We start from the raw sequence: 17,371 nt of genomic DNA on the forward strand, positions 1-17,371 counted from the left end.
CTCTTAAAGGAGAACCAGAGAACAGGTTCTCTGAGGCCAATCTCAGGGGATGGATAGGTTCATGGAGATGCAGGTGGTCCTTTAAGAAACCTGGTGAGGAACAATTCAGAGCTGTAAGGGTCAAATCCAACAATTCAGTTTGAGCCTGACAGCAAATAGGTGACCAATGCAACCGGTCCAGAATTGGTGTTAACATGATCCAAACTCTGCCCCCGCCCCCCCCAAAAGCATCACAGCAGCTGCATTATGTACCAGCTAAAGATTGTGTGAGCAGGCAGCGACAGCCCCAGCCCCCAGGGATCATAAGGAAGGAATAAAGTCTCTGACAATGTGTTATGGAATTAAAATTAGGCCACAACTTTATTAAATTTCCGAATGTAGGAAGAACTTGGCTTAGGCCTTGGGCGTGTATCCCTCCCAGCCCCCTAGCCAGGGCGAACTGGGGCTCATCAGGGTAAATGGGATATGGGGGTGCTCTGCGAGACGTAAGTGTAGCAGACAGCCAAACCCATATCCCCACAAGCAGGGTAGTTCACTGATGACCTTTCAGTGTATGGCCAGTGACTCCTTTAAGAGGGGACCCTGGAATCACCACTGCAGGGGGGTGAGTCACCATTTCATGCCCCCCCCCAATATAGAGAAGAAAAGACTAAAGGATTCCACCCAAGGCCATAACTGCCAAAGTTGTGACGAATTGATACAGGGAAGACAAAACCTGCCAATGCAGAAAAATTTATTCCCGGTTCTTCAACAGCAATCAGTCAAAGACTGTAGCAGTGCCCGCTAAACAGGAAGAAAAAGTTAACCTGTAAACAAGAAACATTAACAACAGGAGGGTAGGGAGAGTGAACCTCCAGAGCCGTGTGTCTGGCTATTGTCGGCTCCACCCCCTATCTATAAATGGGGCTGGCCCCACCTCCCAGCAAGAAACTTAATTGCTGAGGCTGAGTAAAATTAACACTGAGAGGCAAGCCAGCCCCTGTTTGCCAGTAAGCTCCTTGGGAACTGTAGCACCATGTGCGATCCTGCAAAGGGCACCCACAATGTAAAGTGTGAGTGCTCATTCCCAAACTTCCTTTAAAGACAGTGATACGTACAATAATCTAGTTTGGATGCAGCCAGGGTCTGCATGACTCAACTCAGGCCCTCTTTCTTCAGATAAGGGCGCAACCATTGAGCCAGTCTAAGCTAATAAAGCAAAAAAATAAAAATACTTCGAAACCAAGAGCTATATAGCCTTTGCATCTGGTCAGCCTACCATTGGGAGGTGTCCTTCCTGAGTTTCGATGCTTATGGAGACTGGAATCCTGCAGCTCTGGCCTACCTCCCATCTTAGGCTTCTTTTCCTCATTCTTGCAGAAGGCTTAAAAAGAATTGATTGCCTTTCTTTGCGTGAGGGAAGCTGGCTCCATTTATGTGAGCTACTATTTGCAAATGTGCAGTCTAGACATCCATAAACTGCAAGTATTCACTTGTGGGCCATTGGGATGCTGTTTGCTCTCCCTCATAAATGTCATAAATGGGTGTAGGGCTTGATAGCTCTAAGTGACAGAAAAAATAGCCTTGCAGGGTAGGTTGCAGCTGCCGGAGTGTAATTAAACTTGTCTGAAATAAGGCCAAAGGCAGCAGTGTATTTACGCCTTCTATTTGGCACTTTCGTTTCCAAGTTATTTTATTAACATAGGGTTGCCTTTAATTATGCAGCACTACACACTGCATTATTGATATTCTATAAACATTAACTACTGGTGCCCCTAATGAAGCAGGAAGAAAACATGTTTTCCTGTTATTTGTCAAGACTCACAAAACACCTCACACGGGAGTCGCTGTGTTCCCATTTTGCCAAAGAACTGGTGCAAAGGGGTGGGGAGAGGCATTTGAGTGATTGGCCAGCTCAGCTTGGTATTCTTTTCTCCCCCCCTTTTTTTCGCCAGATGCCTTGATTTAGTTTCCTATAATGAGCTTCATACATTTACCTGAAAAGGCTTCAGAACCTCGCTCATTGCTCTGATCTTACCCCTGAGAACTCCTAGTTAATCGCAAGTTCTTTAATGAGTCACACTTCCATCCAGCAACAACTAGGGACAATAGATCAATATGCCACTCAGCTTCAAATTAAAAGTCAAGCTAGCTTGTATTCCAACATCCTGAACTCTTATCTCCTGCTCCTCCACCTGATGAGGAAATGTCTTCTCCCTGCCTTGTTGAATCTATGTCCACGGATATGGACAGAGGACTTCCTTTTAAAATATTTCTGGCCTGCCTCTCTGTGTCTGGCATGTACAATCTCAGACTGCATGTGGGGGAATCGCGTGACAATAGTGTTGCTTCCACCTGGATAGACAGCATACTCTTCAACATTTCACTGATGAAAAGAGCTAGAACGCTGCTAGAACCACTGTTAGAACCATGGCAGTGGTTGTTGGCTGAGTTCTAGCCTTCAGGAAGGCTTCCCATTGACCCTGCCACCAACTCAAATGTGGGCTGCTGTCAGAGGCAGACTTAGGGGGTGACAACCAGTTCGGTCTTTGTCCATGGAGTTTTCTTGGCCGGGATACTGGAGTGGCTTGCCAGTTCCTCCTCCAGGTGGATCAAGTTTGGTTAAAACTCTCCACTATGACTTGTCTATCTTGGTTGCCCTGCTCGGCATAGTTCATAGCTTCTCTGAGTTATTCAAGCCCCTTCACCATGGCAAGGCAGTGATCCATGAATTATGGTGCTGGAGGAGACTCTTGAGAGTCCCATGGACTGCAAGAAGACAAACCTCTCCATTCTTAAGGAAATCAGCCCTGAGTGCTCACTGGAAGGACAGATCGTGAAGCTGAGGCTCCAATACTTTGGCAACCTCATGAGAAGAGAAGACTTCCTGGGAAAGACCCTGATGTTGGGAAAGATGGAGGGCACAAGGAGAAGGGGATGACAGAGGACGAGATGGTTGGATAGTGTTTGCGAAGCTACCAGCATGAGTTTGACCAGTGGAAGACAGGAGTGCCTGGCGTGCTCTGGTCCATGGGGTCACGAAGAGTTGGACACGACTAAACGACTAAACAACAACAACAACAACCAATTCAGTTGCACTGCCTGTGGAGCCTTGAGGGCTCCACAGATGTTGAAACAAATATGTAGTAGAATGGAAAATGAGAGGTGGGGTGGATGCCAACAATTCTCCTTTTTTGTTTTTTTTTATAAGATATTTATTAAGGTTTTACAAAAAACAGAGATTTACAGAGTAAAAAGAAAGCAAAGAAAAGGAAGAAAAAAAATACAAAAATACATATAAAAAAGAAAATACAAAATGCAAATAACAAATAGATAGGAAAAAATAAAAAAAAATCCATTTTTTGATATCTTTAAGCTCATTTGCTTGTTTCCTTGACCTCCTCACACCTCCCCTTTTTGTATTCCCATTTAAATAATCAATTCAGCAAATCCTTACCCTCTTTCATTTATCTTAACTCTATATCTTAACATATTATAACTCTATATTTTCATCCATTATCGATCCATTTTTGCATATTCTTATTAACCTGATTGCTAATGCCACTTATTTTCAATCCAGCATCATTTTAACATTCATTAATTTTACAATATTTCTGCAAATAGTCTTTAAATTTCTTCCAATCTTCTTCCACCAACTCTTCTCCCTGGTCTCGGATTCTGCCAGTCATTTCCGCCAATTCCATATAGTCCATCACCTTCATCTGCCACTCTTCCAGAGTGGGTAAATCTTGTGTCTTCCAATACTTTGCAATAAGTATTCTTGCTGCTGTTGTTGCATACATAAAGAAAGTTCTATCCTTCTTTGGCACCAATTGGCCGACTATGCCCAGGAGAAAGGCCTCTGGTTTCTTCAGGAAGGTATATTTAAATACCTTTTTCATTTCATTATAGATCATCTCCCAGAAAGCCTTAATCTTTGGGCACGTCCACCAAAGGTGAAAGAATGTACCTTCATTTTCTTTACATTTCCAACATTTATTATCGGGCAAATGATATATTTTTGCAAGCTTGACTGGTGTCATGTACCACCTGTATATCATTTTCATAATATTCTCTCTTAAGGCATTACATGCCGTAAATTTCATACCTGTGGTCCACAACTGTTCCCAGTCAGCAAACATAATGTTATGTCCAACATCTTGTGCCCATTTAATCATAGCAGATTTAACCGTTTCATCCTGAGTGTTCCATTTTAACAGCAAGTTATACATTCTTGAAAGTATCTTTGTTTTGGGATCTAGCAGTTCTGTTTCCAATTTTGATTTTTCCACCTGGAAGCCAATTTTTTGTCCAAATTATAAGCCTCTCTTATTTGATAATAGTGAAGCCAGTCTCGCACTTTATCTTTTAATTTCTCAAAACTCTGCAATTTCAATTTATCTCCTTCTTGCTCCAAAATTTCCCAATATTTCGGCCACTTGGCCTCCATATTGAGCTTTTTCTGAGCCTTTGCTTCCATCGGTGACAACCACCTTGGGGTTTTATTTTCAAGTAAGTCTTTATATGTTATCCAGACATTAAACAATGCTTTCCTGACAATATGGTTTTTAAATGCTTTATGTGCTTTAACCTTGTCGTACCACAAATATGCATGCCACCCAAAAACATTATTAAAACCTTCTAGATCCAAAATGTCTGTGTTCTCAAGAAGCAGCCATTCTTTCAACCAGCAGAATGCTGCTGATTCATAATAAAGTTTAAGGTCTGGCAGGGCAAATCCACCTCTTTCCTTTGTATCAGTTAGTATTTTAAATTTTATTCTGGGCTTCTTGCCCTGCCAGACAAATCTAGAAATGTCTCTCTGCCACTTCTTGAAACAGTCCATTTTGTCCAAAATTTGCAATGATTGAAACAAAAATAACATTTTTGGCAATACATTCATCTTTATAACAGCAATTCGACCCAACAAGGAAAGCTTCAAATTTGACCATGTTTCTAAGTCCTTTTTCACTTCTGACCAACATTTCTCATAGTTATCTTTGAATAAGTTTAAGTTCTTAGCAGTCATATTAACCCCCAGGTATTTTACTTTCTTGACCAATGTTAAACCTGTCTCCTTCTGAAACCTCTCTTTCTCAATCGGTGTTAAATTTTTCTCAAGAACTTTAGTTTTTAACTTGTTCAACTTAAATCCTGCCACATGACCAAATTCTTGAATCAGTTCTAATACTCTTTTAGTACTAGATTCTGGCTCCTGTAACGTCAATACTAAATCATCTGCGAAAGCTTTCAGTTTATATTGTTTGGCTCCGACCTGGATGCCAACAATTCTCTCAGTGCTGGACTGCCATTGCTTTCCCCTTGTCCAGTGCTGCAGATGAGGCAACTGCCATTTCAATTCCCTCTCAATGCCTCTGGGGCTCAAATGTCCTAGAATCCTAGACCTGTACAGGTGCAAAAAGCCCTGAGGATCACTCTAGTCCCACCACCTGCAATGCAGGAATATGCAGCTGTCCCATGTGGGCATTGAATGTTGTGTCACTCCGGAACAAGAAACCATTAACAGGCTTTGTGAGGTAATTAAAATGTTGGGTGTCAGTACAACTGCTGGCTAGACTGGTGAATACAATAACAAAAACAGATGCTTCTGCACATACCAGCCAACCCCAGGATAAATGGTGGTGTTGGGTATTCCACCACACACAAGAAGGAAGCCACCAGGCCTGCTGCATCCCCACTTCCCGTTGCTAGAAACTCTCGTCTCATTGGCTCTAGTTTGTATATTAATATCTGCAATAGCTTGTGTTGAACTGGCTTCTGAAGCAGAACAGAGCTGGGAGCATGTACAATGCCCCCATGTGAGGACTATTGTTAGACAGAATGAAGCAACTGCAACTGGTGGCAAAGTCTGGGAGGCTGTGGGAGCAGGCCTTAGTTCAGTCCTCTAGCCATACCCTTCTGTTGGAAGTTAGAGCTGTCTGTTCTGCACACTGATAGCTACCCAGCTGTCCTTGAGTTGGACCTGAGCGCGGGAAAGAGTTGTGATAATTCCCTCACATTCAGCAGTTTGTGGCTACAGCACTCTCTCTCTATTAAATATGTAAGCAAAATGTGGAGCCTATGCAACCCCATACATTTCCATCAGTCGGTGGTGAGGGAAATAGGGCACCACAGACATTTTGTGGGCTGAAACAGTTGGGCTTTTGTAATCTACCAGTGCCTGTTTTTGATCCAAAGTTCTCATTAGTTCAATGAATAATGAAGGACTTCAGTCAAATTCATAATTATGATCAGTTTCTATGGCCATTGTTTGGCCCTGGAGCCTTCAAAGGAACTTGCATGGAAAACAGAAAAACTGGATCATGACCCTGCAGTGTGTCGATGAAATGCTGGGGGGGATACAAGATGACAACATAATCAGATGTGATGGGCCTCTGCAATGACACATTCTGCCTGCAGAATTCAAGGAGGCAAAGCTTGCTGAGAGCCATGGCTGAAACATGTTTTCAGTTAGCTGCGTGTATTTTTAAACATTTTAAAAGAGTACACACACACACACACACACACACACACACACATAATATCTCATAAACTGCACCAAAAACAGAAAAAAGAAATGTCTTCAGTGCTTCTTGTTGTCAAATCCCTTGGTTTTCAAGGCACTAAAGAAACTTGGTCCTCATCCACCTGGAGCCATCCAAAATCTGTACAAAGTAGACCAAGAGGTATCATTTGTTTCAACACGTGTTCCACTTCACCTGCTTGTGCCCAAACTAAATGTGACATCACAGATACATGAATGAATCTCCTGGTGTTTTGTAGGCACAGGTGGGGAGTCTGTGGTCCTGCAGGTGGATGATAGCTGTTGAGTGATAGCTACCATCTTTCTGAACCATTAGTCATGCTGGCTGGGGCTGAAGGGAATTGCACACTCAACAGCTTACTTTTAATTGTATTTTTTAAAATATGTCATTGAATCTTGCCTGTAAGCCACCTTGGTAGGCTTTATATCCTGAAAGGAGGGGCATAAATAATTGCAATAAATAAATCCAGTAACTTCCTCCCCTCATCTTTGGGTTTAGCAGTGGAGGTAGAAACGTAAGGTGAGTTGGCATGAGAGGGAAAGGTTAGCTCTCTTTGCCCATGTCACAGCCTCAATCCAAATTTATGCCTGTCCTGCAGCTGCATTTAACAGCCACCACCACAACAAACCCCTAAAGCTATTGGGAGTTGCATTCACACACATCTGCAACCTTCTAATTGGGTTTCCCCTTAGTAAAAAGCAAAAAAAAAAAAGCAAAAAGAAGTTGCTTCATTTAAAAGTAATTTATCATTTATTGCTGTATCAAATAATTGACCTCCAGACATTGAAGGTTCAATATAATCTTTGAAATGTTGGACCCATTAAAATATTGTGGCCTTCAATGGAAACTGTAGCACTTGAAAACAACATTGAAACTGACTGGTTCGGGTGACCGGCATGCTTGCAACAGGGGCAATGCTCAAACGCTCCTCCTGGCCATCTTTCTTAATGATCTCCAGAATGTTTGATTTGATCCTAGCAGACCTAGTAAATGAGACATGCAAGCAACAAGAAATGCTCTCATTACCACTGTGCCATAGACATGTCTAGGGTCTGGCAGTGGCACTGGCCCATATAACCCATTGTTCCAGATTCAGTACGTCAGGTCTAGTGTCCAGAAAGTGCATCTATTTATGGTGTGTGTGTACGATGGTCCACAAACTGGAGCTGGGTGCAAAAATGTGGGTTGAGTGGGACATAGAATTAAGAAGCAGGGTTTCTCTGAGTACATGCTAACTCCAGGAATTTGCTTTCACTACCAGAACTGAGCTCACCACCAGGTCACAGTTAGGTCATACAAAATTTACTCCTGCTCCCCCTTCCACAACTTTCTTAAATTCAGCCGCCTAATTTAGAAGAAAGGGGAAGCCTCTCCTTTTGCTATTGTTAAATAACAGGGAGTAAAAAACATACAAAAACCCTTTGGCAAATCATCCCAAGATCCGTTAGCAGATTCCCACCTACTTTCCACCCAGTTACTCACCTGGTATGTTAGATGCCGTTCTTATTCTGAATCACGACTTGCTTCTCTCTGTTTGGGTAATGTTGTCCTAAATGGTTGTTCCTGCAATAACCGAAAACACCTTACACTTTACCTCTTAACTGTGGTACACAATTAATAATTGCCCTCTTATTTGTGTATGCTTTTACGCAGAGTGGCTAATTGGCAAGCGCTGACTGCTGTATTCTGCTATGCATTCTCTTTAGTGTCATATATGCCTTGCAGTGTTGTGCCATGTGTGGTATTAATAGACTTTTCTGGGTGATGGGCTTGATGCTAATGATTTGTTGATTTCCTCTTCAAAAGCCAACTTTCTAATGCAACTTTTGCCTTCATTGATTTATGATGGTATTAGTTCAAATCCAGTGTGCTTTCCCTCTGATTAGAATTATGCTTATACTTAACGAGCTTTTGCAAGTATTTAGCTTTTCCCTCTGATGCTTTTAATGGACTATTAAAATATATGTGAAGGATCACAAACAACATTTCTGTAGTACAGGGGTAGCTAATGTGGTGTCGTCCAGATGTTGACTCCAACTCCCATTAGACCTAGACAGTGGTCAGGGATGATTTGAGTTGGAGTCCAGCAGTGTCTAGAGAACACTCTGTTGGCTACCCCTGCTATCTTCTATAACATTGTATAATGTTGTTCAGGAACATTTCAACATTGTACTCTGTTGTTCAGATGTTTAAGCCAGCCCTGCTATTAGGCAACGTAAGGTGGCTAGCACTCTGGCAGCAGCAGTGCTTGCTCACTGCTGGACTGGGCTCACCCATTCATCTTCTCCCAATGTTTCACAGTCAGCATCACTGGGAAAAATTCTCTTGACCAAACGACAGGTGGAGAGGCCGTCATCCCAGTTCACACACTCCAGAAGGCATGGTGCACTGCTCTTGAGAGCTGTGCCAAATTTTAGCATCTGCTTGATCAGGCCACAAGTGAGCAATTTAGCGAATGACTGCAAGGCATTGAAGGTCAGAAATGTGCACTCTATGCCTTGCACCCGCTAAGCAGGCCAGCTACCCACCATAACACCCCTCCATAACACCAAAGACAGGCTTAACTCGAGAGAGAGGAGAATTGAATTCCTCTGAATACGTTTCTGATTTTTGCTGGTACTTTTTTATTATTTTGGGGAATGGAAGATCAAACCAACGCTTATTTCAGTCCTGGAAAACCTCTGTTTCTCCAGATGCTATTGAATTCCAGCTCCCATCAGCACCAGCCATCCTGGTGAACGTTCAACAATTATGGGAGTAAAGCAAAATCTGGAGATCCGCAGGTTCCCCTTCCCTCTTCGGTCTAGTACAGTTTCTTGTTTTCGTTTGCAGGTACTCAAACGTGTAATTATTCTGAATATCCGTTCTTATTTTCCTTTTCCTTTTTTTGTCCACCCTTTACCATAAAATCCCTGTGGAGGTAAGAATAGACAAATCTGTCTTCCAGGAGGCAGAGTGCTACACAAGTAGGAGCCTTGAGTAACGTCAACAACAATACCTGCCAAGAGCATTCAATGCCTTGCATTGGGATGGCTGTAACCGGGCCATAAGGCAGGTAAGAGCGAACCTGCTTCCGTGCATTATTTCACATCCATATTTTGCAACTATTGACTCTCTTAACATTGTGACATGAAAATGCTTTCATCATGTGCTGTTTCTGCACACAGCAGGAGCCTCTGCAGCTTATGCTGGAAAGGACACCAAACCCACAGTTGTTGTCAATGCTGTCATGTAGTCAGCTGTTATCTCAATTACTCTGAATGCACATGAAATGTGCCTCGATAAGAGGCAAATTGACACATCTTCTTGCATGCCAGCATATAGCTAGTAGAGTGATAGAGAGAGTGCTGTGTAACGTCAGACCTGAAGTTTGTGTTGGGAGGTATGTAGCTATTCTCTGTCTTTAGTGTAAGTTTGCACTGATATTTCCTTGATGCATTCCATTGTCTATCCTCATCCTATGAACCTTCACATATTCCCTGCACACACTTTCCAAAGGTAAAGGCAAAGGACCCCTGGATAGTTAAGTCCAGTCAAAAGGGACTATGGGGTGCAGCGGCCATCTCACTTTTCAGGATAAGTGAGATGGCGTTTGTCCACAGATAGCTTTCCAGGTCATGTGGCCAGCATAACTAAACTACTTCTGGTGCATGGAGGACCATAACGAATGCCAGAGCACATGGAAATACCGTTTACCTTCCCACCGCAGTGGTACCTATTTATCTACTTGCACTGGTATGCTTTCCAAATCCTAGGTTGGCAGAAGTTGGGACAGAGCAATGGGCGCTCACCCCGTCATGCGGATTCAAACCGCTGACTTTCCAATCAGCAACCCCAAGAGACTCAGTGGCTTAGACCACAGCACCACCCATGTGCCAAATATTTTCCAAAATAATGCATTGTTTCTGCATTTGCCAAACTGCAAAGACTGCATCCCATCTGGGCAGCAGTGGCAGTTGCAGCCTGGCATAGTTGTGGGTGAGCAGTTGTCTCAAGTTTTTGGCAGAAAAAGGCGTTGGGTTGGATCCTTGTTCTAATCAGGGGGGATGAGAAGGAGCTTTATATCCCCTTTCTTCTGGATGAAAGTATCAGGGCATCCCGGTAAAGGGGTCCCAAGGGGAAGAATTCTGTTTGTAGGCCCAGGCAGGGGCTGACAAACCACAGAACTCCCCAATTGGCACCCTGGAGGGGTAGCCTGATTTGATGTGTGTCAAATGGGTATCCTTAACTCAGAATTGACCCTGACAAAGTTATCAGTCAGGAACAGGGTTGGCCGATACAGGATACATACACAATGCCCACACCAAAGCCTTCTTACACCTGTAATCAATAAATTTGTGGCCATTTCAATCCAAAAAGGTTGTCATGTTATTTCTTGCTTCCTATGCCTCTACCCCAGCAACTGCAGGCTTTCTGCAACTGAGCCAGCAAAATATTTTGTAAAATGAAACAGCTGTGAACAAAATACACTGAAATATATTAGATGTAGAATTTTCTAGTGCCATGATTGTGCCACTTTGCAAAAAAGAAGTATCACTCAGCCTCAGTTTACCACGTGCAAAAAGGGAATAATGCCAAAACAACAACGGTAGCAACCCACCCAAAAACCCAACTCTGTTTTTTGGTGTGGAGGCACTGAGGGTAGACACACCGAAGATTGCAAAGTACTTCATATGAAAAATAGATGATCAAATTATATATGGTAGTAATTTATTTTCAGGCCTGAGCTTTCACTTTTAAACTAAACCATCATCTCCCGTTGAATCAGCCAGGAGCTCTGCGGGAGATGCAGGATGAACTTTTATGATTAAAAGCAATAACCTATCTAAGCCTAACAAAGAGTTGCACTAACAAGAATAAGAGAGCCCTTTGTATTTTTGAAACGCAGTCATGTGGGCATGAAGGAGGCATCAGCCTCCTCCGCTCCCGCTATTCATTTTGCTCAATCACCTGTGAAAAGGACCTTAATCTGTTATTGTTTTGTGCCAAAATGTATTACAGTATGTTGATGTCCTTCAGTCTCTGCCCATGTAGCAGTCACTTTGTCTCGGGCAATCGCTGCCTCTGGAAAGCTGCCGAAATCTCTGTCTTCACATGAATGCAAAAGTCCTTCCCAAGAACTCCCTCTGGGGATGTGCACAATAATATCAGGACATGAACTAGCTTGCAGTCACAGACACTGACAGTCACCGCCTATGGGGATAGTGGGAATGGTGAAGGCATTCTGACAAATACACGACTTGACTTTCTTCCCCTTCCCCTTTCAGAGCGGCGGTGTCGCACAAGGGATTACAAAGTCAATGGCTAGTCCCTATTTAAATACCACATGTATTTGGAATGAGTCCCACAATGGTACTGCAAATCAATCAAATGCTAATGCCCGGTGACTCGGCAGGCACAAGCCAGGCTCAGCCCTGCATTTAGAAGCACAAAGCACCACAGGAGTCTTTTTTTCTCACTTAAAATAAAGCTAGCCATTTAGGAAACAATGCGCACAGGTGATAGGCAAACGTTGCAGACTCAGGCTGAGACACACTCGCCTGGGAGTAAAGTCCACGGAACTTAATGCGAGTTACTTCTGACTTGATGCCTGTAAGATTGCACAGTCATTTACAGAGAATTTAAATAGCTACCAATTTACTGATGTGTTAAAAAACAAAAGCAAACCCACAGTGTTTATAAGGGTGTTTTAATTTTTGGGAGCACTGCTGGTGCAGAACTGTGTAAGTCTCTGAACTGTTCAGGGTCTGGGGTGAAGGTGGATGAGAGGTAGCCGAAGGGGAAGGAAACAGTACAGTGGTACCTCGGGTTACAGATGCTTCAGGTTACAGACACTTCAGGTTACAGACTCCGCTAACCCAGAAATAGTACCTCGGGTTAAGAACTTTGCTTCAGGATGAGAACAGAAATCGCACGGCGGCAGCGGGAGGCCCCATTAGCTAAAGTGGTACCTCAGGTTAAGAACAGTTTCAGGTTAAGAATAGACCTCCACAACGAATTAAGTTCTTAACCCGAGGTACCACTGTATGGTTAAGAAAATGAGCACAGAATATTTCACCCGGAAGCATTGTCTTCTAGGGAGATCATGCAACGCTAATTCATTGTCATGGCTGAAGTGTTTGGCAATAATTATTTAGCGTATAATTGGACTTTATATATTAATTTACTATGGGAGGAATTCAGTTAAGTTGTTGTGTGCATGGAACAAGGGCTTACTTGTGGAATGGAATGAACCCACACCTCCTAAATCTGCTCTGGAGGGTTGGGGAACCCCAGAATAGGTTTGGGGGATGCATGGCGGAACACAGGTCTGTCAGAAATAGTGTCTGGGTGGAATTTCCGAAAATCAGTAAAAATGTCATGGAAAACCCGGGCGTAGGGCAACCCATGTCGGAAGTGTTGATTTTTTGGGTGAATTTCCTTAAAAATAGCTCAAAAAGTCTTCTTTTTTTTGAGATTTTGCAAAATAAAGCTCAACAACTTTGCCCCCCCCCAGGTGCACATAGCCCACTTAACACTTTGTTGAATTTCACCCCAGTTTTTTATCTGCCTTGCAAGCAAAGCTCATGGTGAGATTGTGAGGAGAGTTTGGAGATTCTAGGCTGGAGAACCTATCTGAGGATTTTTGAGGGGTACACCAAAGTCTTGTAAAGGCATCAGTGAATCTACCTATTTCAATTTCTTTCTTTTTAATTATATTGTATTGGAATTCCAAAAATTCAGCATAAACACACAACATAAAAATACATCATTTTTTAAATCAACTTCCTACACCATTTTCCATAATTTATTATTATTATTTCTCCCCTTTGCTGTATCCTATCTTCTTAAATTTCAGTTTCTTTCATTTTCGAGTCTTAAGTTCGGTTCAGCCCATTTCCATATCAGTTTGGACGTTTTTTAAAAAGTCTGTACAAAGATTTCTATGTGGTATTTGTGTGCATTTCTCGAAATATACAAGTGCATGAGCAATTTTGCCTTAGAAACAGGGTTTTGCAAGCAATTTCCCCTAATATGTGTTTTGTACATTATTTTCATGAATATGCACATTTTTGTGTGCCTTTTCCCATAATATTCACATTTTTGTATACATTTTTAGGTTGGAGAACTACTTGGCAAAATCTGGAGAAGTGTGATTATTAAAGGATAGTTTTAATCCATGTATTGGCTTGAGAAATGCAAATTAGGTAAATTCACATTAATTTTTCTCTCTCATCCCTGTTAGAAACTTTTTTTCAGAACTGCTTAAGTTGTTTTCCTGAAACAATATGGTGGCTGTTGTGCAAGGAAACCCTCGGGGGATTTCCATGGAAGCAAAAATCCCTGACAAGTTTGGTGACAGTTACTTAGGGATGGGGTCCAGCAATCCCTGCTGTTACCTGAATACCCTTCAAAGATGGACAATAGATATGAGAAACAACCAATGGCTGCAGGTTCCCATTGAGACTGGGGACTCAACTACATTAATCAAAAAACAGCATTTTGAATGCGTTATAAACATGCAACACCAGACAGGGCTGGAGAGCAAAAAAAAATATTTGCAATTTTTCATAGTGTTTTTGTTCCTTTTGTTATAATGATTTTATTTCTGACTTATTTATAGCATTTTTTTTCCTTGTGTGTAGATCCACCCTGATACAGCAGAAGGCTATAGCAAATGACAGGCAGAGCCAGCTAATTCTAGTTATGTCCCCATTCACGTTTCTGTTCTACAAGGCAACACTGGGACTGGGGAAGAAGCTGATGGCTGGTGTCAGCCTTGGCCGTGGTTGTATGTAAGAGGCAGGTGGGAGATGGATGAGGACAGACTGAAGTTGGTGGGGCAATGCCCCATTTGGCCTAGTGGACCACTGACATAGCTCTGCCTCCATTTAAAACATCTTACCAGCTAATTAAACTTTCTAAGCAGTACAGTGCTGATAAGATTATGGTTAATTACAAACTCATGCAATTTGAGTCAGTTTTAATCCCATAGTTTCTAGTGAGAGTGAAGTTTTTTTTTTTCAAAGAGAGAGAGAGAGAGAAAATTCTTTCAGGCACATGCTGATAGGTAATAGATTCGACACATTAGTGTTTCAATTACCTTTCTGGTATTTAAACGGGTAATTTTATTAAGCAGTTAAATATACAATCCCTGAGCAAGTGTACTTCTTTTCAAAAATAAATAAATAAATAAATTGGGAGAGACATTACCTTGAAAAAGATGGAAGTATTTTTATCAGTACATTTCTTATTGGTGGCTAAGTGCCTGTTGTGTTGATCAGTTGAAATATTAGCTGATTCCATGGTCACGTGGCTCACCTACTTTTTATTCCACCCCCCCTCCTCAATTTAGTTGTGTTTACAGGCTGAGATTAGATTAACTGCATAATAGGCTGTGGCTATTTATGCGTGTATTTAAAGCACTTTAAAGGACTAATGCACCACTGGCAACAGTACTTTGTATATTATACACTGGAGCATTTGATTTGTACATAAAGCAGCCTTATAATCAAGATGAACTTCAGTGAAGTCTTAAATATTTGCATCCCAATTCAGAACCATTTACGGACATACATTAGGAGCTTTTCAGTTGTTCTGCAGGTGCAGACCTACGGAGGAATTTTGCTTTACGTGGATAGAAAGGGCAAATCCATAGATAGGCCTCCCACTAGTGCTTGCCCTCCAACATTTCTCCGATGAAAATATGGATGTCCTAAAGAAAAAAACAGGACATTCCAGGATCAAATCAGAAACTGGGGCGGCTACTGTAAATCTGTGACTATCCCTGGAAAATAGGGACACGTGGGGGGTCTGCCAGCAGATCCCATTGTGCATATCTTAAACAAGCTGCAGATGTATGCAAAAGGACTTCTACAATTTACTGCTGTGCCACACATTGCTTCATCAATATATACGGCCATAGCTGTTTCCCCATCAATATAAACGGCCATAGCTGTTTCCCCATGCTATTTCCCTTGCTTCCTCCTTTCTGATCCGGACAGGTCCGGTCACCTTTTCTGGTGGTCAGCGTTGCGACTAGGCATGCAGGCCCCTGCAGTGATCCGGTGGAGGGCAGAGATTGAAGCCCCCTTCATTGTCATCCCAGCCATGTCACCGGTGCTGGGCAGGGCCCTACCCAGGGGTGGCCCCTCTGTCCAATTAGCACAGGTAGGAGGTGTGGCCATGGAAGATTTAAACTGTGGCGTGGCCAGGGAGCCCTCCTCTCTTGCCCTTTGCCAGATCTCCCAACCCACCTGCCCTCTTTTTTTTTGCTTTGCTATGACACAACCTTGCTATGGACAAATGTCGGCCACCATATTGTTTGGGCCAGGTAGGAATTTTTTCCACTTGGCAAATTCACGCCAGTCATTTGGTTTTGCCTGCCTTGTAGCAATCATCAAGCCCTTTTTTTGGACGGAGGGGATGTTGTAGCCCCTGTCTGCCCCTCCTCTTTAAGGGTATCCTGTTAAAGGGATCCGGGGGTGTGCATTCTGTCCAATGCCTGGACATGGGCTAGGCCATGCCACGACCCCAACAAGGATCCCTTGGGGTGCCTGTATTTGATGTAAGTCATAGGGCTCCCCCTATTGCTGGCGTACCCTAAGAAGAACTCCCTGAAGATGGGCGGGAGTCGAGATATAGCCTGGCTTCACCTAATTCCTAGGCCAAATCACTCACATGTGCAACCAATAAAGTTGTGGCCTATTTGAACCCATAAACCTAAATACTCGTGTCTGTGTGTTTATTATCCACCAAGGAACTGTGGGTCATGGGGCCTTGGCACCCACTGCATCCAGCTCCCTTCTTCACTGTATCTTCCCAGGTCTACATCCACTTCCTACTATGTTGTACAGGGCAAACTCAGGGTCTGAATGAGAGCCTAGAACACTGGATTGCGTGGGGAACTCTGAACTCATTGCTACACTTCTTGTCCTAACCTTTAGCTTGTTCTTAATATTCAAATGGGTAGCCGCATTACTGTCTGTTGCAGCAATGAGTGTCATAGTGCCTTAAAGATTAACAAATGGATTATGACATAAGGATTCATGGACCAGAGCCCAGAGCTGATGACATAATAAATTTCTGAGTCCTTAAGGTGCCACAAAACTCTATGCTGATCTTAATCACTACTAACTATGCTCATTGATGTTGAGATGATGAATTACTCCATGATACCGTCTTGGTTTCTGCAAAGTATATTGTGGACTTTCTCTCATTGCAATGTGTCCTCCTATTGCTTGTGCCCATATTATGTATGCACAACCTTGTGTGAGCAACTGCGGCTTTTCCTCGACCACCAGCTTCCCCGCTCGGAAGTTGCAGCATGACGCAGAACTGGTGTTCCATGATTTAATTGATGCGTACCTCTGCACACTGTTCTTCTCCCGCAGTTCTCCGGGAGTTTTACGGCCCATTATTGAGTAACTAAAATGGGTGCAGATTTTGCAAGCCTCTGCCAGAAGATGTTTATTACGCTCATCATTCTTCGGGAAATCATGTTCCAGCAGGTTCGGGCAGCGTGCAGAACATAGCACATGTGTGAATTAGCTGCTTCACACCACTCTTACAATATTATCGCCGCTAATAAAACTGGGGGGAAGACCTTGGGGGGAAGGCTGTGCATTAATTTGGTCGCACAGCTTTGAAAAGCGATCTTTGCTAAGCCTGGAGATAAGAGGAGCCATTATGCTTCTTTCTGAAAGTTACAGCCAATTGTTGAGGGAGCTGGAGTGTCGAGGTAGAATTGCAATCAAGTGTTGGTCCAGTCGTGTGCATGCTGGCTTTTTAATATGGATGCATTTTCAATGTGTCTCCAGAGTTATTTTATTAAGCCTGAGTTGGTACTTAAAAAGTGTTTGATGTTG

The sequence above is a fragment of the Podarcis filfolensis genome, assembly GCF_964270895.1.
Source record: "Podarcis filfolensis genome assembly, chromosome: 6".
NCBI lineage: Eukaryota > Metazoa > Chordata > Lepidosauria > Squamata > Lacertidae > Podarcis > Podarcis filfolensis.